We start from the raw sequence: 25,587 nt of genomic DNA, 5'->3' as shown, positions 1-25,587 counted from the left end.
AACATCAAAAAAACTAAGTTCATGGCCACTGGTCCCATCACCCCCTGGGAAATAGAAGGGGAAGAAATGGAGGCAGTGAGCGATTTTACTTTCTTGGCTACCATGATCACTGCAGATGGTGACAGCAATCACGAAATTAAAAGATGCCTGCTTCTTGGGAGAAAAGCAATGACAAACCTAGAAAGCATCTTAAAAAGCAGAGACATCACCTTGCTGACAAAGGTCCATATAGTTAAAGCTATGGTTTTCCCAGCAGTGATGTGTGGAAGTGAGAGCTGGACCATAAAGAAGGCTGATTGCTGAAGAATTGATGCTTTTGAATGATGGTGCTGGAGGAGACTCATGAGAGTCCCTTGGACTGCAAGAAGATCAAACGTATCCATTCTGAAGGAAATTAGTCCTGAGTGCTCACTGGAAGGACAGATACTGAAGCTGAGGCTCCAATACTTTGGCCACCTCATGAGAAGACTCCCTGGAAAAGACCCTGATGTTGGGAAAGATTGAGGGCACAAGGAGAAGGGGACGACAGACGATGAGATGGCTGGACAGTGTTCTCGAAGCTACCAGCATGAACTTGACCAAACTGCGGGAGGCAGTGGAAGACGAGAGTGCCTGGCGTGCTCTGGTCCATGGGGTCCCAAAGAGTTGGACATGACTAAACAACTAAACAACAACAACAATGCACAGTTGGTACAAAAGTGGGGGCAACCTGAACCCTCCATCTCACTCCTGTGGAAAGCCATTTTCTTAATGGAAACCTACAACATTTATATGGGTAGTGGCTTAGGTTAAAATCTACATGGAAGAATAGATTTCTCTCTCTCTCAACTAACATATGTTAAAGGTATTATTTCATAAAATATATGTTTATTGTGCAGTTATCTCAGCCTGCAGGCTTATAGTTCTCTAGTATGTATAAAACAGTACATAACTATAACCCACAGAGACTGCAGGTTTATTCAAATCCCTTGACTGTAAGGGAAATACCAAAATAGCAGAATGTAAATAGGAGGCTGTGTTATATGTAATGACCTTAAAATATTTCTGTAGCAAACAACAGCACTTTTGTCTAATTTTCAGTTTCATGGGTTATTATCTCTGTTGAGATTCTTGTCGAGTTATTTACATGGAATTCTTCAGCTTTCTACAGCTTCAGCCATACTTTCTGAATAAATCATGCAACTATATAAAGATGTTTAAATCGCCAGATGTATTTTGGTTTCTCAGTAGTGCAGATGATGTACTAAGGCACATCTGTTAAGGAACCTGTCCAGAGAAGAGCAATTTTCCCCCTGTAGTGCACATGCAAGCAGAAGATTCTGCACAGTCTCAAAAGTCCAGCCTCGTTTCCCAAAGCCCAACCCTCACCTGTGGTTGATGACCCTATTTGTCTGGAAATCATATCATCATATTTCCTGCTCCCATAAGCAAGTGTGTCTACAATTCCAGTAACCAACGTATTCTTCAGAATGTGTTCGCCCTCCCCTTTTTAATCTTTTGTTAGTCTGCTAAATCAACACTCCATCGAGGAACCAAAACAGATGTCAAGCTTCTGAATCTCAGGAGGTGTCAGAGAACTTTGTAAAATAGCTAAATAAAATTTCACACCTGACAACTATACACAGTAACTTTCTTTTCCTCCATTGTCCAAGGTGCTGCAGATAGAACTCTAGGAGTCCCAGCTATCTATCACACCAGTTTGACATTTTCTGCACAAATCATTAACATTTTTGTCTGTACTTGGTAGCAGGGAAGTTGCATTACAAATGATGGATCTTGGACAACTGTCTTCAAATCACTTTTTCTGGAGAAATCCCATTGGAATCAATGGAGCTATTCAGGGCTGCATCTGCCATTATATTTCCCTGACTGCGTTTTACAAATACTTGTGGGGAAGTAGCTCAGGATGCATATGCCATAAAAGTCAATGACAAATTTGAGATATATGGATTCAAAAAGAAAGTCTTAGAAGCTTTCTGAAACACGAGTTTCAGGCATAACTCTAAAACCCAATTGACACAGGAGCCCTAAATAGTTACATCCTCCATGTGGCTAGAAGCCTCTGAGTGACTGTAATAGCTCTTAGTTCTGATAAGTGGCTATAGTCACACACAAGCAGCACCCTTCTAGCTCTTTTTCAGTACTGTTTGCTTGTTGGCCCATAAGCTCTGCGCTCTTTAGAAATGTCTGGCTTCAAGAAGTAGCAGCCCAGAACAAGGAAGCAGACTGGAATGGGCTTTTTTCCCCCAGGGAGTGCAGGCCATATTAGTTCATACAGTCACTAGAAGCTTTTCACTACATGAATGCTTCATGTGGACTCCTAATGAGCAAGCTTTATACTGAACCAGCATTACAAAGATGCACATCCTCAGGTGTTTTGGGTTTTTTTTGCCTGCCTACCTTTTGAAAAACTGATGCAAGAATATTCACTTGGGAAGGCGTTCTACAATAGTGCTTTGTTTGAAAATTGTAGAAAGGCAAGTCGTAAGGCCATCTGAGAGAGTTTTCTAAAAATGGCTCTACAAATTAAACAAGTTCATTACATGTTAAGAAACTTGGTCCAGGACCTTAGCTGGTGTATATCAGGTTTGTTCTGTTGACATCAGTATTAAGGATGCAAATTTCCAACAGCTGAGATGCTGGTCTTCTGCTTTTCTTTTTTCCAGGAGGACTCATCACAATAACTCCCAAGAGCACTTAAAATTGCTAAGGCAGCTGTGTGTTTACCTTAGGAAACAAAAAGGAAATCATTGACATTCGTGTAATAACATTCTCGTAGAAATGTAACAGGATAGTGTGAAAGTGTTTACACGGAGGGAGAAAGGCTTAGCTTCTCTTGACATGTTGTGTTGTGTTTTTCCTGTTACAGCAGCAGAACATAATAAAGAGTTGGATGCATATAATGGACATGCAGTCTGGGGCCTTTAAACAGAAAGTTTGCCTAAACCTAGTCAAAGTGTGAGTTCATTTTCTTTTCTCTTTTTCTAAATGCATTTAAAGGAATGCCAAGGGTGTGGGGCTTTTTCCCTATGAGGCTAGGTGTTTCTTTTGGGGGGTGGGGGTACTTTTGCTGCTGCATTGTCCTCAGACTAAACTGAACAAATATTTGTCCACAATATCTGTATCATAGAGTTGGTTGGGTCACTAAAATGGTATAACAAAGGCTTTAAAAGTGTTTATAAAGTATCTCAGGATAGTTCCAGCTTGATTGCTGGTCCAAGGGCTATGACCTGAAAACACACAATGCATGAGCTTTGCTGAGGAAAAGCATTTCTGGGTCTTTAGCATGTGCAGCATCAGAAGTGGCTCGCTGAGTAGGGCTAGCTTCCCAGCAGGTGGGTCACTGTTGCTTATCAGGAGGGAGAAGAGAGAGGTGGCAGAGAGGTTGTGCAGTGCAAATGCACTGGTGAAGTCAATCTGGAGCTCCTGCTAGAGTGTTTGCATTGCGTCAACCTCCCTGTCCCCTCTCCCTCTCCACTTGTCAAATGATAGCACTCAACCACTTCCAAAGATTCTAGTACACGTGGCAGAATAGCATAGGTCTGCAAACATAATTCTGGATCAAGGACTGGGCTATAAGGCTGATTCACATCTGTTGACATACATCATTTGATATATTATCCCTCAGTGACTCTCAGCTGGTTGTTTCTGTGGTGTTTGCTGAAAAGTATTGGGCTTGAGGTGATATAAGTTGAGGAAGAAGTGCAACATCTAGCCTCAGTGTGGCGACACTAAAGGAGTGTCTGACCTTCGAGTTGCCTCTTCAGAATGTGATGAGGGCGAGGGCACAACCCCATGTGGTTGTAGATGGGCTTGCTCCTAGGTGAGAGTTTGGAGCAGCCAGAGGTGAGGGAGTTTTGAGTTAATATGGCCTCCAAGAGGCAGGTGAAATGCTGGGGAGATGTGGATGGGTGGTAATTGCATGAATACAGCTCACAAATATTATTTGTGGATATCTGATGATTGCATTGTTTTATATTGTTTTGATTTATTTATTGTACTTATATTGTTTCTTTTCTGTTAATATGCTGATCATGGCTTTGGGAGCCTGTGAGTTCTATGGTGTGGAGTGGAGGTATAAATATAATAAATAAATTAAAATAGGTTATTCATCTTGTTTTTAATTCTAGACGTCTTTTTATGTAGAAACTCAAGATCAGAGTGGCTAACCAGTGGTCCTCCAGATGACTCCAGCTTCCATTAGCCCCAACCAGCATGGTCAATGGTCAGGAATGATATGAGGAAACACTCATAGGGCTGTACTGCTAATGATGTGTGTGTGTGTGTGTGTGTGTGCGCGCGCGCGCAAAGTCATATTGTTTCTGTCAACCCAACTCCACTAAAAGTGAAGTTATGGTCAATTAAATTCTACTCAGACACACTGACATTAACGAACATAAGTTACTGTGTATAATAATTTCACTAGCTCTTTTTTGAGTAGGACTTTGAAAACCTTAAATACTAAGAATATAATAAACCAAAAAGGATAAAAAGTAAGAAGCCAATACAGTCATACCTTGGTTTTCGAACAGAATGCGTTCCGGAAGTCCTTTCGACTTCCAAAACATTCAGAAACCAAGGCGCGGCTTCCGATTGCGCAGGCGTGCTGGAAACAATAGTGGAAACCTCATCGGATGTTCGGCTTAAAAAAAAATATGTTCAAAAACTGGAACACTCAATTCCGGGTTTCGATTGTTTGGGAGCCGAAACGTACAAGTACAGTGGTGCCTCGCAAGACGAAATTAATTCGTTCTGCGAGTTTTGTCGTCTTGTGATTTTTTTCGTCTTGCGAAGCACGGTGTCGGGAAAGTTTTGGAAAAGCTTCAAAAATCACCAAAGTCTTTAAAAACCTCAAAAAAGGCTATCACACTGCGTTCTATGAGTTGCTCCTCGAAGTCAAGTCGCAACTGTATTAACAGTGTTAAGAAAAAGGAAACAAACTTGCAAGACGTTTCCGTCTTGCGAAGCAAGCCCATCGGGAAAATCGTCTTGCGAAGCAACTCAAAAAACCAAAAACCCTTTCGTCTAGCGAGTTTTTTGTCTTGCGAGGCATTCGTCTTGCGAGGTACTACTGTACCAAGGCATTCAACAACCAAGGTACAAGTGTATAATAAAAACTAGGTAAGATGAGGGTGTTCAGTTTTGGTTTTTATCGGTTTCTCATTTTTCCAATCTTAATTCCTATTCGGCACGTTACCACATCAGGAATTAGGAACACTGTGGTTGCTGTTTGTTTTAAAGCTCTCATGGGAGTTCACCAACATTTTAATGGATGTTTTAATGGATGCTTTTTAATGCCTGCCTTGCCCCACCCTCCAGCCCTGGGAGCCCTCATAAGGGAGCAGTGCCTGGAGGAAGAGCTGTGAGGGGAGAGACTTCATCAGGCAAGGCCTCCTTCCACCTGCCTTGCCCCACCCTCCAGTCTCTGCTGCTCAATTTGTATTGCATTATTTTATGCACTGCAACTTCCCGTTGTTTTTATTGATTATAGTTTAGAAATTATTTATTATAATTGTTAAGAGCGGATTTCTGATTAATTTTTATAAGCTGGTATTTAATATTATTCTATACTATTCTAATGGATTGTTTCTTCAGCTTGTAAACCGCCTTGGGTATTGTAAAATAGGAAGAAGGTATAGAAATCAAAAGTGAAATGAAATGAAATGTTTTCTCCTCGTACACATTTTGTGTGGGATTTTGCCCAATGTGCACAATTCTGCAAGCAATTTCTCCAAATGTAAAGCAATTCTGATGTTATTTTCACTAATATCAAATGCATTTTTGTGTTCCTTTTCTCATAACACATGCATTTTGTATACATTATATGGTTGGTGAACTGCGTCACAAAATTCAGAGAAGGGCGGATTTCAAAAGAAACAGTGTTTTCATTAACATATCATTTTGGGAGGTGTGAAATAGGCAGATTCACATAAAAATGTGGACCAAACAAAATTTCACCCTCATCCATAGGTGAACCTAGGAAAAATGTATTCATTGTAACATTCACAAAGGGGTATCCAGGATACCATATATTAATAGCACCTCAAGCATCTACTAATTAAATAGTATAGATGAATAAACCAGACAGGGCCCTGCCTGCAGGCTCATAGTCAAATAAAGCATGGAAAAAAGGTTTAGGGAGCATGTCGCTACACATCATAGTACGTTGGATTTGCAAGGGGCAAGCATTCAAGGATGAAATTTGAATGGAGGCTTGTTCTGCACCACAAACAGCTGTGATGAATCCACACAATGACAATAGGCTTCCAGCTGTAATAAGAGGCCCTCCAACATGGCTGCAAATCCACAGACATAACTTAATTCCCTGTTCTTTTCTGGGCGGCAGAAAAGTGGTGGTTCTAGGCCGGATGAGGTGATGAGTTTTTAAGGAACAATAAAGGCAAATGACTCAGAAAATATAATTACCCTGGTTTTGGAAATTGCATTGGAGGAAACAGGGGTCATTTTTTTTGCCTTTGTTTCTGTGGTTTGCTCTACTGGAAAATATTAAATAGCCATATGACAGTGCAATACGGTGAACGCCTGCTCAGAAGTAAATCCCACTGTGTTCAAAGGGTCTTACTTATTCCCACTGTGGTGGGAAGGTAAACGGTGTTTCCGTGTGCTCTGGCTTCCATCATGGTGTTCCGTTGTGCCAGAAGCGGTTTAGTCATGCTGGCCACATGACCTGGAAAGCTGTCTGTGGACAAACGCCAGCTCCCTTGGCCTGAAAGCGAGATGAGTGCCACAACCCCATAGTCGCCTTTGATTGGACTTAACCGTCCAGGGGTCCTTTACTCTACCTTACTCCCAGATAAGTGTATTTAGGGTTGCAGCCATAGTTTCCTAAGCCACACCTTTTAATTGGGTTTTGTTTTGTTTTGCCATGAAGCCACACATCTCTGCATTGTTCCTCAAACTGAAGAGTCCAGGCATATCTTCCTTCATCTCTTTGGGTGGTAAATTCTTGCAACCCTAAGAAAACACAAAGGACTCCACAGAGGGCCTTGATTTCAACAGGCCGCGTAGAGGGAGTCTAACTCTGCTCCATGCCCACAGACGTGAACAAGGTATAATAACCACTGTGGTTGTCAAGGATTACCTTTGGTATTGTGGTTAGCACATATCAGCACTCAGCTTGGTGAGCACTCTGGTAGGTGACTTGATCTACAGTGTGAGACCCCATGGCTTTCTGAGGTTCTTAATTGAACCCAGCCTTGTGGCTGGACACTTTTCATCAAATGTGTCGGCCACCTGTGCATGCAGCAGGAGAAATCCAAGACACACTAAGATTCATCTCACCCAAACCAGAATTGTTTGTCAGACACCATGCCTGTCTGGGGAGAAAATGAAATTGATGGCACACAGCTAGATCCCACAGTATTCTTTCAACAGAACATCACAGGGAAACAATACCACAAGCATCCATAATGTATAAAACATGAAAAGGAGCAGAAGGAATAAACATGTCTCAAAATGCACTTAATCAAGCCATCCTCTTACTAAAACCAGTAATTATTCTGGATTATGAGAAGAGAGAGAAAGCTTGCAGTATTTGGAGTGTACAAAATTGTTAAATTCACAAGAGTTTAAAGAGAAGTTGAGGAACAAGGACATCTTCTCCTTTATTTATCCCATTGTTAACCTACCCTTTCTTGAAGGAGCTCAGGGTGGCTTATGTGGAGCTTACCGTATTTTTCGCTCTATAACACGCACCCGACCATAACACGCACGTAGTTTTTAGAGGAGGAAAATCCGTAGGCATGCCACCCGTAGGCATTTCCTCCATAACACGCACAGACATTTCCCCTTACTTTCTAGGAGGAAAAAAGTGAGTGTTACGGTGCAAAAAATACGGTATTTTGTTTTCAGCAACCTTGTGGGACAGTGTAGGCTATTTTTCCCATGGTCACCCAGTGGGCTTCATGGCTCAGTGTGGATATGAACCCAAGTCTCCCTGGCAAAAATCTAACACTCCACCCATTACACCACACCGGTTCACTTTGGAATAGCTAATTCAAGGAGATGTGCCCACCTTCATAGTTCTCTGGCCAAACTCTATCAGTAATTCTTCCTAGGCAATTACTCACACAGTAAAGCCTATGATATCTGAAATTATACAGCAAAATAAGCAAAATTATACCAGTTATACTTAATCCCTATGGGCAAGATTCATTTAAGAACTGATAATAGGGATTGTGTGCATTCACCATATGGAACTTTAAAATAATAACTAAAAAGGCTTGAGTTTTCCACATTTTTTAGGGCCAACAGGATTTTCTAGGTCTCTACTTGACATCTCGCTTCTATCCAATGTTCAGTTTCTTTCCAGAGACTATTTTAGACTGTACACATTTCGCAGAATCATAGAATCAGTGAGTTGGATGGGATCTTTTTGCCCAACATGGGGCTCAAACCCACAATCTTAAGATGAAGAGTCTTGTGTGCTACCAACTGAGCTATTCGAAAAAGTAAAATGTGTATGCACATTCACAGTGAGTTGCTGGGGGTCCCCTCATGACCATACACAAACACTTCCATATATGCTGCCCAGTATGGGGGCCAGCACATGTTCCTAGAACTCAAGACAAGTACAGTCGTCAACCCAGGAAGAATTTAGCTCAGCCATTTCTGTGGAATTTGTGGGCTAGAGGAACTTTATGGCAATACCTCAGGTGCTTAAGCTATCTAGGTGCTGCAAATGTATATTTTAAAGTATAGTATTCCCCCCCCCTTGATTTTCTTGCTTTTACCTTTTTGTAAACCACCCTGGGGTTTTTTAAATAATTTTTTTTACAATCACATGGTATATAAATTTAATGAAATAATTAAACAAAATAAATGCATGGATGTATGAACCGCACACACAAAAGCAGCCTATATCATTCTACAGATAAAGCTGGAAACATCCCAAAGCTGCTAGCTAATGCAACCTTGTAAAATTCCTTCCTGGATTATAGCTATGCAAATCAACTTAGTCCTGAGTATACAAGCAAGACTGACTCTAGCCAACACCAGGGCATGATGTGTGTGTGTTTTTTGGTCTGTTGTCAACTAGGGCTGGGCAGCACCTGGTTTTCAACATTGTGATACATAACCAGCTAAACATTGTTACATGCTGGTATAGCACGGTGTCTGAAATAAGGATGGAGCTGTGTAGAGGCATTGGCTGGTTTCACCGTTTTCCCCACATCTTGATTTTTTTGCATAGCACACAAAAAACACATCATGATTCATGATATACTGCCGAGTCAAAAATGATGAAACTGCTATCACGAAACGGTTTTGGACGATATATCAATATATCTCCCCGCCCTACTGTGAACCATCCTGGGATGCAGGGCAGCATGTATACAAATTTAATTAATTAATAATACTGAAGTCCGCAGGGCCTGGATCTCCAGTATCAAGGTGAAACATACTGGTTTCTGGAAATGCCCTGGGTCTTTTCTGGAGAAGATCACCATGAAGAGAACCACAAACATTTTGTTGCATTCTTCTTCATTTTGGACTCTGGTGGCATCTCAGTTCTTAGGCTGAAGTTCTGTTGTCCATTATTCAGTCCACTGAAATAACAATGTGTAATTAGACACAGGGCTGTGGCCTTGGTAAGTATTTAGAAAACTTTCTAGCTATGCATGAAACATCCACTCCTTATGGTTCAGGAATATTATCGAAACTATTTGCCTAAACATTAATGCAAGAAGTATTTCCTATTCATTAGTCTTCTGTTTAAAATATGCCAATCACCCTCCAAAGGACCAGGAACAATAGTGTTGGACAAAACACAAGTAACAAGGAGCAAATGGTTTGAAGTAAACATTTCGCACACGCAAAAACATTCCAAAACTCAGCTTCACTGGCTATTTGGCTAATAAACATGAATGATGAACACATTCAAAGAAACAGATGATGGTTTCCATAAATATATGAAGTGGAAAATTCATAATGAAGCTTAAGAATGATTGATTGCTTGGCTAATTATATTTTCTGCTATGCTATTTATTTTATCCCTCTGTGTAAATTCACAGAAAGAGCACAAACATATAAATAATACAACATATGTCGGTGTGTGTGTGTGTGTGTGTGTGTGTGTGTGTGTGTGTGTGTCCAGCACTGTGGTCTGCAGACCACCCGTGGTCCATTAGCGGTGCGTTTGTGAAGAACACTTTCAATCTGAATTTTATGGAATTCAAATCACAATACAATAAAATATAACAGAAGCAATAACAGAAGCAATAAAAATCATATAGCATCTAGCACAGGGCATTACAATTGCTACAAGAGGCAGATTTTTTTAAAAAATAAAACTTTAAATGGTCCACTAATACCCAGAACAACTTTCAAGTCATTATTTTTTTTTGGGGGGGGGGAGGCAAAGTTTGGGAACCAGAGGCATATGCAATTTTATTCCTACGTATAAATTCACAGAAGCAACGGAAACATCTATTGACTAACAGTGCTGGGTGTCTAATGTAGCCAACAGTTTATTCCAAACAAATGGTTGCAAATAGACTAATTTAAATGGTTATCATTTAACCATTTATCATTTATTGTCCATTCTGGGTCTCCCAACCACTGTTAACAGTGTCCTTTTTCTTGGCAGATCAAGATGAACAGGTGACAGCAAAAGTTGCAAGGTTTTTAACCGGGGCATATAGAATTAGATCCATTATTTGACTATTGATCCAAACCCCCAAAATGTATTTTATATAATTAACTTTTTACCTTTATCCTCCTGTATACTGCATTTTGTTTTATTGCTATGGCTGGTGGCTGACGCAATTAAAGATTCATTCATTCATTCATGGCTAGGAAGGGGAGAATGGATTTTTAGTTAAAAGTGATCATTTTAATTAACTGGGGATGGTTAGACTCCATAGATAATTCATTAGGCTGGATGATCTGAAGCTTCATAACAGATGGTTTGGTTTCATGTTCCGAGTGATACTGAAAGATTTTTCCGATGTCCCAAAGCTATAGCCCATGTGAAACATAATTTTTTATGTAAATAATTCTCCAGCAACAAAGAGGGAGAATCACTGCAAGGACTGTGTGTAACGAGCTTGATCTCTTACTGACAGCAAGGGCATTTCATGTCTGAAATGCTGCAGAAAGCGAACAGAGCAAGACTGAGCAGACTCACCCTCCACGTCAGAGACAGAGTACCTGGATAGATTCATGGGGTCTGTTGCGGTGGAAACGCAGAGTATCACTGACCACATAACTGCGGCATGCAGTCCTACGACCGCACACAGCCAACTGTAAATGAAACCAAAGGAAACATATTGCACTCCTTTCAACCATTTAAACATCCCTTTTCCTTGCCAAGTTGTGAGTAAGATGGGCATTGTCCTTGCTCAGGGGACAGGGTCTGCTGTCGCTCTCTGCAGCTCGCTCATGTCAGCAATCAAGAAATACAATAAGGGATCCCTGTACATTAGCACTTAATTTAAGGTTAACAACTCCAAATTCTGTGAGGTCATCCCAGCCTCTCTCTTTTTGTTTTGCTTAGCCTGACAAAGACAGACTGAGTCCAAAGAAAATGATCAGTAACCAGTGTAGGCTCTGGTCCCATCTGCACTATAAATTAAAGCAGTATCGTACTACTTTGTGCAGTCATGGCTTCTACTAAAGGATCTTGGGAACTGTAGTTTGTGAAGGGTGCTGAAAGTTGTTAGGAGACCCCTGTCCCCATTAGGTAAAGGTAAAGGGACCCCTGACCATTAGGTCCAGTCGCAGACAACTCTGGGGTTCGAGCGCTCATCTCACTTTATTGGCCGAGGGAGCTGGCGTACAGCTTCCTGGTCATGTGACCAGCATGACTAAGCCACTTCTGGTGAACCAGAGCAGCGCATGGAAACGCCATTTAGCTTCCCGCCGGAACGGTACCTATTTATCTACTTGCACTGGTGTGCTTTCGAACTGCTAGGTTGGCAGGAGCAGGGACCGAGCAACGGGAGCTCACCCCGTTGTGGGGATTCAAACCGCTGACCTTCTGATCAGCAAGCCCTAGGCTCTGTGGTTTAGACCACAGCACCACCCACATTTGTGAAGGGTGCTGAGAATTGTTAGGAGACCCCCGTCCCCATTACAGAGCTACAATTCCCAGAGTTCTCTGGGAAGAGGGACTGGTTGTTAAATAATTCTGAGGATTTTAGCTCTGGGAAAACAGTAAGGTTCTCATAACAACTCTCAGCACACTTAACAAACTGCAGTCCCTTTCTTGGCCCTGAGAGACACATTTCCTTCGGGGGGCCACCAGGTGGCGCGTTGGAAGATGGCCGACAATAACATCTCTCTGACCCATACGAGGTAATTAAGGGGCTGCTATGGGAAGTATGCAGCCTTCCTACTCCCCCTGGATATGGGGGAGCACTGCCCTGCCAGCGGTGTTCACAATGCACCCCCTGATCCGAGAGATGGGGATGCCGAACACTTGGCACAAGCCCTCGATGAAGTCAGATCTTCCTGACGCCGATTCCAATTAGCGCGTGCTGGTTGCTTCAGCTCAGAATTATAATTGGAAATATATGATTGGAAACAAAGCTGAAGCACATACATCAAGTAAGGCTCGACAGATAAGACCGCTGATTAATGGATCTCTGCGACCAGGAGTGACGGATGGATAAGTAAATCTTCTGATGAATCACCACAAGGAGACTGTATGTTTGGAACAAAGGGGGGGTGGAGGAAAAAACTCTTTTTTTCTTTGCACGATGTGATATTAATAACCCTTCACCCCGGATAGAAACAAGATCGTCGCGTTTTTATTAATCATAAGCAGGATTCTAAGACTGTGTGGGATGGATTACAACAGGAGAGAAGACTGGTGAACAGTGAGAAAGAGGAAAATTTTTATGACACAGTTAAAAAATGGCTTCTCGCCAAGACAGGCTTGCCGGAGAAAGAAGGACAGGGGGAGGAGAATCAGGATCGTTAGAATGAGAAGGAATGTTGGAACACAAGTTTGACCTGACAGAGCCCCCTGATTCATTTGATTTATTTGGTAAGCCTGAGAAAAATAAAGGACAGTCCGGAGATTAACTTTGTTTATGGAAGCGTTGAACAGAGGCTGTCCCTGATCGATATGATTTTTGGAAGAGTACAAAACCCACACAGAGATACCAGTTTTCAGTCTGCTTGTGAAAATCATCAGAGATCGCAAAGAAAGGAATACACGATAACAACAAGAAGAGAAAGGAAGTAACAAAGGACTATCCGGATCAAACTGGATAGAACTGACTAATTAAAGCAGGAAGATAAGTTATGCCTGTTTTGTACTCGTGTGGAGCTTGATGTAGGGGTACCCCCAACAAAATTTAAAATTTGGCTGTATAATTTGGAATTAATGTGATATGGATAATGTGATGTGATTGGCTGTTAATAAAAATTATTTATTTATTTTTAAAAAGAGAGAGACACATTTCCTTCTGTGTAACCTTTTTGGGGGACACATGCTAGAGGTGGGCAAGGCCAGAGGCAAACAACATATATGATTTTTTACCTTTACACAGTAGGCTGGTCACTACAGATTTGCACGCTCTTCTTTATCCTTTATTCAAGCAAGCAAGATGCTTTATGACAGTTCAAGGGCTTCTAGCAACCCGGAGATCTCCTGACAAAACAAAGTTTTTAACTGAAGCTCTTTTTAACTGCAGCAGTAATTTTTAACTATTTTAGAAAAAAGTGGATTAGTTTTGGTTCCGTGGGCTCCTTCAAGAGGAACAATGGGATATAAATTTACTTAATAACAGATAAATGAAATAGTTTCAGACAGGGAGTTGTATGTTTTGAAGTATTTCTCAAGAAGATGAATGAGTACATAGGAGCCGTCCAATTTCTAGCAGCAGCAAATGAGAAAACATCTTCTGTGTTTCTGTATTCTTATTTGAATGAAGAAAAGTTCCACTTTCTGTGAGTTATGTGAAATCAGAAAAGGCTTAAATAGAGTAAGTTAAGTTCAGTCCTGAAATTTATACCAATAGCGAAGCTGGGAATATTTGCATAAGCACACAGATCTGCTACGTTTCAGTGTTGGTCACCTGGGGGTGGCAGGCTGCCAAGAAATGTCTTTGAAATCCCCTGTGTGGATAGAGGTGAACTTTCTCCAGTGCTGCCGAACCTTTCAACCCCTGAGGTTAAGCATATGATTGCAGCTGCAGCCAAGGAAGGTCTGCTGAAGGGGATTGCATATGTGCCACAGGAGATTTTCATTTCATTTCAAAGTGCTTTGTCAAACTCTTAATATCTGTGTCCATCAAAAGGTGTGGGATGGGGGGAAAGGACCATTTAAATCATAGCATTCTAGGTCTGAAAAAGGACCTGAGGATAATCTGGCCTAAACTCCTGTACTGAAGAAGAGTGAACCCACATTAACTTGATTTATAGTATGCCACAAATAGGGAGGACAGAGGGAGGTACACTAAGCCAGATGTGCACATTCAGTGCTCAGGTCCCAAGCATGCAAACAAGACACAATCATCATTCCCTTTCCACCCACCCGAAGAAGGAATGGTTCACTGGGAAGCTCTGTAGCAATATGGTAGATTGGGTCCTCCCTTAAAGAGGGCATGTATTGTGGTGAGACCTGGAGAACTGACACCCTGTGTTGTGGGTGGGTACAACTGGTCATCCACAACACCCGGTTGGTAGGTTCCTCGAAGCTGGGTACAATCTGGCCAATGGGACGCAGTCTAAACGGTTCGCGGGACCTATTTATGCCCATGCACGTGACCCAGAGCTTCCTCTTTCGGCACGTGCATTCGGCATGTGCATCCGCCCACTTCTCTCTACTTTTAGGGCTTTGCACTTGACCTTGCTATGCCGTCATGTGTCATCTGTCATTGGGACAGGGGCACAGCAGGAATTTTTCCCACTTGGCTGATTGGCTGTTGCCATTTGGGTTTCACCTTGTAAGGTTGTGGATAGGCACTGGTTCAGGTGATAGGGCTCTTGCCATCCCTATGTGAAGGGTATTCCGTTAAAGGAATCCAGGGACTCGATGGTTTGGTCAACCCCTGTGAGAGGGTTGTGCCCGTGCCTGAGTCCAGGGGGACATTTGGGTGGCGGAGTTAGCCCGTGCCCGGCTTTCCACTTATCCAGGTGTTTACCCTAGGCTTACCTATGCTGGTCAGCGCTACATGGATGGCAGGGAGCTAGTCGAACCAGAGCCTATGCAACCAGTCACTTTCCGTAATCAATAAAGTTGTGGCCTAAAGGTAAAGGTAAAGGTACCCCTGCCCTTACAGGCCAGTCGTGTCCGACTCTAGGGTTGTGCGCCCATCTCACTTAAGAGGCTGGGGGCCAGCGCTGTCCGGAGACACTTCTGGGTCATGTGGCCAGCGCAGCACACAGAAACGCCGTTTACCTTCCCACTATAAAGCGGTACCTATTTATCTACTTGCACTTAGGGGTGCTTTCGAACTGCTAGGTGGGCAGGAGCTGGGACCGAAAGACGGGAGCTCACCCCGCTGTGGGGATTCGAACCGCCGACCATATGATCAGCAGGTCCTAGGCACTGAGGTTTTACCCACAGCGCCACCCGCATCCCTCTAAAGTTGTGGCCTAAATTCTGCCAAAAACCAAAACTAAAACTTGAGTCATGTGTGAATTTATTTAAGGGGGAGGTTTCTGGGTCTGAACACGCAATGCACATACTTAACATGAAAAGGATCCAAGACAGGTACAAACCCCAGCATCTCCAGATAGGACTGGGAAAGACTCTCTGCTTAAATCTTTGGGAAGCCACTGTCAGTAAGCATAGAGAAGACTAAGCTAAAAGGACCAAAGATATAAGGCAGACCTCAAGGGCCACCTCTCTCCATATGAACCTACCTGGACCCTGAGAACAGCTTCTGAGGCCCTTCTTCATGTGCCTCCTCCACGAGAGGTCCGGAGGATGGCAACATGAGAACAGGCCTTCTCTGCAGTGACTCCGTCTGGAATGTTCTCCCCATGGAGGTTCACCTGGCACCGTCATGATACACCTATAGGCACCAGGCAAATACGTTCCTCTTCAATCAGGCCTTGGACAGATTGACATCCAATGCCCTTTTAAAATGTGTTGGGGAGGGAGGAATTATTGGGTTGTTCTTGGTGTGCTTTATTGAAACAAGATCAAAATAGTTCTCAATATCTGCAGGAATGCACATTCTTTCAACTCAGGTTGGTTTTTACAGGGCTAAGATTTCAATCAGTGCTTTCAACATACTTGGATATGACCAAGTATGACCAAGCGTCATCAAATTCCAGTGACTTGCCTGTATTGTATCAGTGGCATTGTCCAACTTAATGGTGTTGCATGCTATGTGTTTGAGTGTGCACTGAATAATGGACAGAGATGGCAATTTTTCTCACATCCTTCTACATTGCATATGCACAGGCCTTTAACTGATATTTCTTGCTTGTTATCAGAGGAACATGCATAGTCTAGCTTTATTTATTTTTTTAAATGGCCAAAGTTTTTATTTAGGTAGTTGCTAGTTGTTTAGATAGTTCACCAGTCTAACATATGCTTAGTCAACAAACAAACTGCCAGTGTTAGGCAGAGTCACTGCTTTGTATCGGTCTATAGAATGTGACTTGACTGGAGTGGATTAAGCCTAAGATGTTTGGTCCTTTAGTCATATGGGTCATATGACCCATACCTGTTTTCTTGAAAGAAAACATAACATCCTGTTTCATGAGAGAAACTTCTCAAGCAACTTATAATGAAGTCAAGCCTATCCTTTTCTCATTTGTTGGAAAGTTCTCAGTGGCAAGAGTTCTCTATTTGGCTGAGCAAGGAATTGGACAACTTCCAGAAAGTATTGAAACATCAACTACAGTTATCAAAGGCTGTAATTATACTTTCATCAAATGCTCTGGCTTGTCCAAAGGTAGTCAGAATACATTAAAGGAGGCAAATTTAATTGACTCTAATAAGTCCTGGCATGAGGCTTAATAATATTGTATAGAACTCATTGTCTTTGATTTACTTCATTGAGTTGTAGGCCTAATCAGTCACCACATTTTTGCAGAAAACTAAATAGAGGAATATTGAAGAATTATGTATCTTGGGTCTTATGGAATTTCAGAATCATGTTCTTCTAACCAGGTTCTTAGAATCTAACTACATGTCTCAGAGAAACTTGTATAACCAACCCTTGAAAGCTGGATTCATCCTCCACTTCCTCTTCCTTGAAAAGCCTATTCAAGAAGGGCCTATCAATCACAAATCCATTTCCCCCTTCTTTCTTCCCTCCCCAAAATGATAAACATGGCAGGTATTTGGTAGATGTGCAAAATCCGAACTACATTCTCATCTGTTCACAAGGGAGGTGCAGATAAGGTAATTTAGTATTGAAATCAGAAAAGAACAAGTTCTCTGAGCATCCAAGATAGGAATATTGTAAAACACTGTAATATTTTGTGGCACTGGGGAGGCACTTTTGTTGATTTCCCCCACACATTTCACTTGTCTAATTTCCACTTATTCACGCAACTAACTTTAGCTGGTCTCAGCAGTCTAGGATGAAATTCCCCCAAAACCTCACAGATGATTTTCCCCCATTAATAATCCTGTGCATAAGCCATCAATTTAGATTGTATCCTGCAGCCCATGAGCCAAATCTGGAATTAACACATCAGACATTTTACATCAAATCTATTCAATAACTGAAGCTGCACATCCACTGCATGGCATCCTGATCACAGGGTTCAAATTTTTCATATGCTGATGCAAACAGGGTCTAAAAAAAAATCATTTCATGAAAAATGATCTATACTTCCTAACAAAATGTAAATGTTGAACCTTTGGCCCAGGTGCGATCCTATCGTGGCCACTGGGTATTTGGGCTTAGTCATTAGTAAAAGCAGGACCCCTTTGTAATCCAAAATGGGATGTAGATGGAGTCCTTGATGAATATTGCAGAAAGAGTGATTTTATCCAGAGCGGAAGCAATGCTCTGCGAGCCACTTCCAGTTCTTTAATCTGATGTCATGTTGGGTACTGCACGGCTGCCAAAGAAAGGCAAAGAAAGGCAAGATACCATATTATCCAGCTTCAATAAAGACATTAAGTGGCAATTTAAATCCTCCCAGCAGAGATGATTTGTGATTTTGCAGAAATATATACGGAAAGGAAATGGAATAGCTTAACAGCAGCTGTTTGAACTGCTCTGTCTTCTTCATTTGGAAAAACAAAAGCAGCAAAAAATGAAACCCTTGCTGTTTCCGATATATATTTTTCTTACCGGATTTTTAGGCCTGCTGCAATCTTAATTCTTCATAATGCTGTACTACAATCCTACTTGGCAAATAATCCCATGCAGCTATGAATTAGAGCTGGAACAAATGTGATGGACTATATGCAGAAAAGACTGTTGGACATTGCCCCGTGAAACATCCTATATCCTGCAATGTCTGGGATGTGACAGTCTGGAACATGGCACAGAGTTTTCACAGCAGAGGCCTTCCTCTGAGGGACATAGGCTGCTGCCTTATAGTGAGTCAGACCGTTGGTACATCTTCTGCAGCTTTATGGTGCTGGCTGATCCATGAGCTATCACATATGCATCGGGCAGGCACAGAGACTAGTAGGGGATACAGGCAGCAGACAACTCACTGTCTCCCAATATCACATTATCCAATGCTAGGCAAAAGAGTTTGCCAGTGCTGTTTTTCTTCCAAGGCAATTGAGTGAGGACTTTTTAACAGTGCAGGGATATGCATGTTTGCTTGAATGTATCTCTAGTAAATGTATGTTTAGAATTGTGGCTGGAAACTCATAACCCAGCAAGTGAATTCTAGGTATGAGGCCCATTTTAGATTTAATTTTACTTGCTAAAGTTCTAGACACCAGGTTCTCCTTACAAAGTGTTTGGATTTTCAGAAAATTCACTTAGGTTAAGATATTTCAGCTTAATGTAATATGCAGCAAAGTCTTTAGAATGCTGGCTATTTAGTGTGAATGTGCTGGATCATGTCATTCCTATTTCTGTAACCTATTAGTGCACATTACCTGTCACTCATTAACTCACCCCTCTGCTTATTATGACCCTTTCTTTCAGGCGCCTTCTTCTCTAGGGCTTCTGCCATTTAGATCTTCTATTGCTGGCATCACATCTTAGCCAGTTTTCCAGTCTTTAGCCTTTCCCACACAGCCTGTGCGTCCATAGGGTCCATGTGAAGGAGACAAACAGAAAGTCTCCCTTTCTACCGGAAGCTGAATTGTTGACATTTCATTGTTGACTGCTTTGTTCTTTGGGCACTTGTACTGCTTGTGAACATTCTGTGGCCTCACGGCAGCTCAGCCAATTGATGCCAGAGGCTTCACTGCTATGAGTCTACAGGGGTTTCACACCAAATGCATTGTAATGGCATGGAAAATCAAGCATACCATTTAAAATGTCAGAAGGAAACAGGTTTCGACATCAAGCTTGCGGAGGCTGATTAGACACAGCAAGAGAGCTTTGGAATGGGAAAGATTTTAAAACATTGTGAAAACTACCTTGATGGTTCTCTTTTAAGTTTGATGAAGTCCTGCAGCATAACATGGAAATATTTATGTACTGAGGAATTAGGCAATGCCCTCTTTTTCCTTTCTCCCCTTGTCCTTTTGAATTCCTAATTGTTTTTGAACTCCTGACACAGTTAATTAGACACTAAAAAACACAAAAAGAATTCTTACTGGCATTTGGCAATCTGTAAATTGTGTGTACATGGGTCATGTTTTGTTAACAATCTACAAAGCCCCCTGTTCTCAATTTTCTCCATTCTTTCATGCAATAATAGGTTTGGTTAAGCCTCCAGATACATGGTAAATTGGATAAAGTTTGAAGCTTTGACTCCTAATGGCTTTTCTTGTAAAGAAAAGAAAAGAAAAAAAGAAAAGAAAAGAAAAGAAGGAAGGAAGGAAGAAAAAAAGAAAGGCCAGCTTATATATAATTAGTTCTTTTGTTCCTTTAGATGGTGCAGATTCAAGATGAACTGAATGAGGTAGAATGTTTGGGGTGACAATGAGGTTGTCTGGACCATCCTTATATGTTGTCACAACTGCACCAGATGCACCATGCACTTTACTGTCATGGCTTCCCCCAATGCATCCTGGGAACTGTGCTTCCTTAAGAGTTGTTAGCAGATCCCTCTTCCCCTCACAGAACCACAATTCCCAAGAGTTCCTTAGAAAGTTGGGTTGATTGTTAAGCCAATGAGAACATTTTTATTTTAAAAAACAACCCATTAAAAACAGCAATAATAGTTAAAAACAGCCACATACCCTCACAACTAAAATAAATTCAGGGTTGCTGGGAACAATATATTTCAGACATCAAATCCCTGGGTGAACAGGTATGTTTTAAAAGCCTTCCTCTTGAGTCCCATAGAGGAAGAGTAGGATGGCTAGACTTCACTGAATATGAAACAGAGATGGTATCACAGGGTGCCGGCCAACATGGTGAGCCTGCAAGTACCTCCTGTGGTGTCTCTTCTGGTCTTGTCTGCACTGGCTGAGCATCTCCTACATTGAATATGCTTCCTCAGACAGGTCCACCTTTCAGTGGATTCCAGGATTGGACACCCATCCAATGCCCTCCCATCGGATGTCAAGGTGATGGAAAACTACCTGACATTCAGAAAACATCTTAAGGCGGCCCTATTCAGGGAAGCTTTTAATGTATGATATTTTAGTGTTTTTTGGTTTCTGTGGAAGCCGCCCAGAGTGGCTGGGGAGACCCAGCCAGATGGGCGGGGTATAAATAATAAATTATTATTATTATTATTACTTGCCACACCTCCCACAGCAGCTATTTTATGAAGGTCACCCATAGCTAGGTTTGGATGAGTCTTCAAATGTTTGTTTCTCTCAATTGGGGGGGGGGACTATTCATTTCAGTTTTCCATATTTCCACATTAGTTAGTTTGTTTTTTTTTTTTTAAAAAAAAAGAAGTCCTGGTGAAAATTCATCAGCATTTTAGTTCAAATTTCTTCTAATATATCCATGTTTGTATGCAATTTTCCCCGAGGTATACATTTTTGCATAGCAACTTTCCCTGATACAACGCGTTTTTGAATGTTCTTTTCATTTTTACCCAAGAAAATGCATTTTTGCACATGCTCATTGACCGGCATTGCAAAATCTGGAGATCTGTGAATTTTGAAGTATGGATGTGTTCCAATTTGTGTGTTGTTTTAGGAACTGTGAATTGCATAATTTTACCTTTCAATGTGAGCTCAGTCAAATTCTTCCCACATCCCTCTGCACAGCACTGTCTCAAAATTCCAAATGTGCCCACTGGATCATAAAGGTTGGTTCAGAGGATGCTCTCTGTTAGTAAGCAATAGATAGACACAGGACTGTTCAGTTACCAGGATCCTATTATTTGTTACCAACTTGTGCCCAACTCAAAAAACTTTCACCATCTGCAAATAATGAAAACATATATATATGTTTGTGATCTGTCAGATCCATAATTATTGCTGCTCTCTCCTACCTTTCACTTAGGATAAAGCAAAGGCCCCCTTGCTGATTGCCATGAGAAGAGTTCACATTCTTCAGCGAATGGTTTGCCCATGAGTAATGCCATTGACTTCAAAGCAAGAATGTTTGTGGGTAAGAGTGTGTGGGACCTTTGCTCATCAAGCTGCGCCTGCCTGTTCAAACTTCTTAAGCATCACTAAAAAAACAATGGTGTGTTGTGTTTAGAGGGATCATGTGATTTTCTCTTCACTTGGATATTAAATGAAGAAGACAGGCACCTTAAAAAAATAAAATAGCCTTATAGGAAGACTGGGAATGTCCACATCAACTGAAGTAATTTAAAACTCTATTCTGCTCCATCCAAGTGGATGTCTTCCAGCACTCCACTGGTTCCCAATTTTTGTCAATGTGCTGCTACAATTGTGGTGCCAGAACAAGCCATATCCCTACTGGTGATACATAGCCAAAGGCTATGCCTTCTCCAGAACTCTTCCATGCTGTTTATAATGTTTCTTCTGAACATGTTTTTCCTTGTTGCCTGTTGAGCATTGCACACTGAGCTCTGGTTACAGAGCTTAGATGCATGGGTGCAATTTCTGCGTGCATTTCTGCATGTGTGCAAAATTTAGGGTTCCACTAGATTTGATAAGGAACTAACTGAGACCACCTATCTCTTATTCCTTCAGCAAATCCTCCCCTTCCATTCACGAAGCCTGTGTAGCTCTGCACCCTCAGAAAGAATGACTGAACCCAAAGAAATCTAGCCAAGACACAATTCACACAATGGAGTGATTGTCATAATTAGGTAACTGTGTGAATGCCTTTCAAAAGGAAACAGCTGCCATGGGAGGCCCCCTGTCCAGATTGGTACCCTGTTGGTAGGTAAGAGGGCTTTAGCCCTTTATGCAGCTTACAACTTGGCTGAACTACATCCTTTTGAACTCTTTGGATGCAGCAATTATTTTGTTTTGTGTAGGGTTGGCTAGAAGTTCTTAAGCAAAGACGCAAGCCAACTCTGCCGTATTTAGGAATGGTCCAAGAACTCTGAAGGGAAGCAAAACAGATACCTTCCCAATCACTTCCCCCCAAAACTGGCCTAAAATTTGTTGAAATATCTGTGCTTAATTATTTTTAAAAAATAAATGGCTGCCTATACCTTTAGAAGGTTTACATCAGATCTTCTGAAATGCTGCCCAGAATAGATAATAGGCTCAACAAAGATGCTTGCAAGAGCATGAAAGAGCATTTATATACATGGGCTTTTCTCAGTAATGTTTTAATTTCTTCTCCAGCAGACACCAGCAATAATCAACTGCCGTGTGCTCATTGTAGAATAATGATGATGATAATTACAACTAGTTCTGTGTTCATTCCCTGCACACCAAGATTGATTAAGTATTTTGGGTTGGATCTAAAGATGTACTTTTCACACACAAAAATGTGTCTTCCGTCTGCAGAAGGGCTATTTTACACTTAGCACTGCATAAGAAAAACATTTCCTACACGTACTTACACAACCCTCTCTATCCTACGCCAAGCAAGCAAGAGGCATTATCAGAGTACAAAGAGAAATCCCAACCAGGCAAAAACACTCAGGGCATGGAGCAGGGCCATTGAGAGGTAAGGTTTGAGGAAAGTTTCAAGGGCCATACAAAAAGGCCAAGAGGGCCACCACAATTGTGTTGTTGTGGATTTGCAGTGATCAGTTCCTGGGTCCCAGGTCTTTCCATAATCTCTACATTCAGTGAAGGGTCAGAATTTGAGCAAAATCATAAATTCCTGAGTTTAGGAAGAGCTGGGAATACATTGGCTGACTTCCTCATGGTGATGGTGAGACATTGAAGAAACAATGGTGCTGATGGCCACCCATGAGCCCCTCAGTGGAAGTCATCTACCAGGCAGAAGGCTCTGTCAGGCACAGAGGGACATTGTCAGGGTAACAGGGGGGCATGGTGTCACCTCAGGGAAAGAGAGTGTCCTTTTACAACAGATTTTGGGAGCAGGGATTTCTGGTGCAGGAAGTAGGCAGAATTCTATGCATGTTGGCTGGGTGAGGTTGCACCAAGAGACCAGAGGTCATGACTGGCTGCTGTTTTTGACCCAAGATTGCTGAAGCTATGAGAGGAACCATTAGAGAGACACCTGGGGTGTGATGTTCTGCACTCTCTCCATGAAAGGCTTCATGGAAGGTGTAAAATAAACTGTATTTCTTAAAGACACCAGTCTCCACTGTGCCTTGATTTTCCAATGGAAACACAAGTCTGGTTAGGTGCCAGGACCCCCGGAATCTCTTGCTGCTACTTCTGAGCTGAGATTGAGGTGACCTGTAACGATATGAATGAATGTGTAAACCCTAGTGCAAGCATTTGCAGAATAGTGCCCATGGCTAGTTTCCTTCTACTCATATTCTTTGGATCCAGCCCTCCAAATCTGCCCACACAGATTTATGCTTATCTACTGAAATAGAGAGTAGCGTTCTATAGAAGAGAAAACCATGAACTGTGGAAATAAGCATTGGTTTATTTCCACAGTGAGGTTAGCAATTTTCTCATGCCATCCAAAAGGAAAAATATAAGACCTAAAATCTAATGAAGCATTAAGGGGGAGGACACAGATTTCTTGAATTCATGTAATATTGTTAGCCGAAACTGATTGTAGATTTCAGAATTTGGAGGGTAATACTACATGATTAATATTACAAGAGAACCTGTCATATGTCCACATAATTTTAATTCCACCTTTTAAAAGTACCATAGTGTCAGTCCCACTGCAGGGCTTTTAAAAAACATTATGTATCCTAGAGCCTTCCTTTCACGTATTAAAAGCCGGAACCTGGAATGCGTCCAAGTTAGATCAAAGCTATGAAATATTCCCAATAGATGGGGCTAGAGAGTACCAGGAAATATTCTAAACATACTATAGTGTGTTCTGAAACAACACAGGTATTCTGGCATGGAGACCCGACACCCAACACTAATTATGACTACTAATTAGTAGATTTTTTTTAAATGTCCGGCCAGATTTCTGTAGATAAGCTGGATAACCTTCTGTTTGGGGGATCCTGCAAAGCAGATTTTGGGGTGCATAGAGGGAGGTGGGGAAGAAGTCCAGCTATATCAGAGGAACCGTGCTGGCACAGCACTGAACACAGCCCATAGTTGAGTTGGAAAATAGGGTAGCTAGTTGAAGAGAAGAGAAGCTATGGAGGCAGAGTTATGAAGAGTTGAAGAGCTGCAAAAGCAAGAAAGAACTGAAATCTTTAAGAGAGTTGGAACACTGTAAACTGTTAAAGAGCAAAGATGAACCAAGGAAGTAGCTGAGAGAAGGCCAGAAAGGGACCCAGAAGATGAGCTGACAGATGCAAATTGATAAGTTCAGGCTTAGTTAGGGGGAATTGTAGGATAGGTATATCTGGATGCATTTAGCTATGTACACTTTTTTTTTTTTTTTGCCCATGTGGGTAGCTACTCAAGCAGTGAAATTGGGGTTTATTCCTAAAATTATTTTCTCACAAACTATTTAACTTCTTGTCCTACAAAAACCTTATGCAAAAACATACTTTGTTTGGAGGTGGGGGAGAGAAATTGTCAGAAGTCTTGTTATTCACATACAGTGTAAGGACTGGTTTGGGTAGTTAAAGTCCGAAAGGGGTTAGTAGAGGTAGCCAAAGAAACTTACAATTTATTTCCCTTCAATAAGCACTAACGATGAAGCTTTGGTGATTTTCTGCTTTGCTCAATCAATTGGTTAGTTAAAAGGAAGCTGATAACCCTTATTTTGGCTTTACATACCATAAATCGCTCAGGGTAAGTGCTTTGCATGTGACCATAAGCATTAAAATGCATTAAATGGCCAAGAATATTAGCCCCTTTGTTCCCAAGAGACAGCTCCTCCCCTGTAAACATTGGATTCCTGCCTTCATAAAGTTAAAGTGCTGAAAGCAGATAATGATGTAGTCTTGATAGCTGGCCAATAACTATGAAATGAAGTTATATTTATCTTAACATCTATGCATTTCTCACATTCAACAATACTTTTTGAAAAGTTGTTTTCAATGCATGGAATATGTTCCACTGGACCAGGACACTTCAATGATATTTTGTGATTTTGGATATATTAGTTGTGT

The 25,587-nt window shown here is 41.6% G+C and overlaps 2 long non-coding RNA genes across 2 annotated transcripts in view; one reads left to right on the top strand and one right to left on the bottom strand.

Annotated features, from left to right (window-relative positions):
* The first annotated feature begins 2,793 nt into the window (after window positions 1-2,793).
* On the top strand, window positions 2,794-23,726 carry LOC309540357. Its single transcript, XR_014223213.1, has 3 exons — window positions 2,794-2,958; window positions 21,486-21,593; window positions 23,567-23,726. It is a non-coding gene; the product is annotated as an uncharacterized lncRNA (long non-coding RNA).
* The window catches only part of LOC309540358, a 31,014-nt gene continuing 24,918 nt past the window's right edge, over window positions 19,492-25,587 (bottom strand). The window contains exon 3 of the long non-coding RNA XR_014223214.1: window positions 19,492-19,646. This is a non-coding gene — a long non-coding RNA (uncharacterized lncRNA). The remainder of the gene's footprint in view (window positions 19,647-25,587) is intronic.

This window comes from Podarcis vaucheri (assembly GCF_965113315.1).
Source record: "Podarcis vaucheri genome assembly, chromosome: 9".
Lineage (NCBI taxonomy): Eukaryota > Metazoa > Chordata > Lepidosauria > Squamata > Lacertidae > Podarcis > Podarcis vaucheri.
This window is presented reverse-complemented; position numbering and strand designations above follow the sequence as displayed.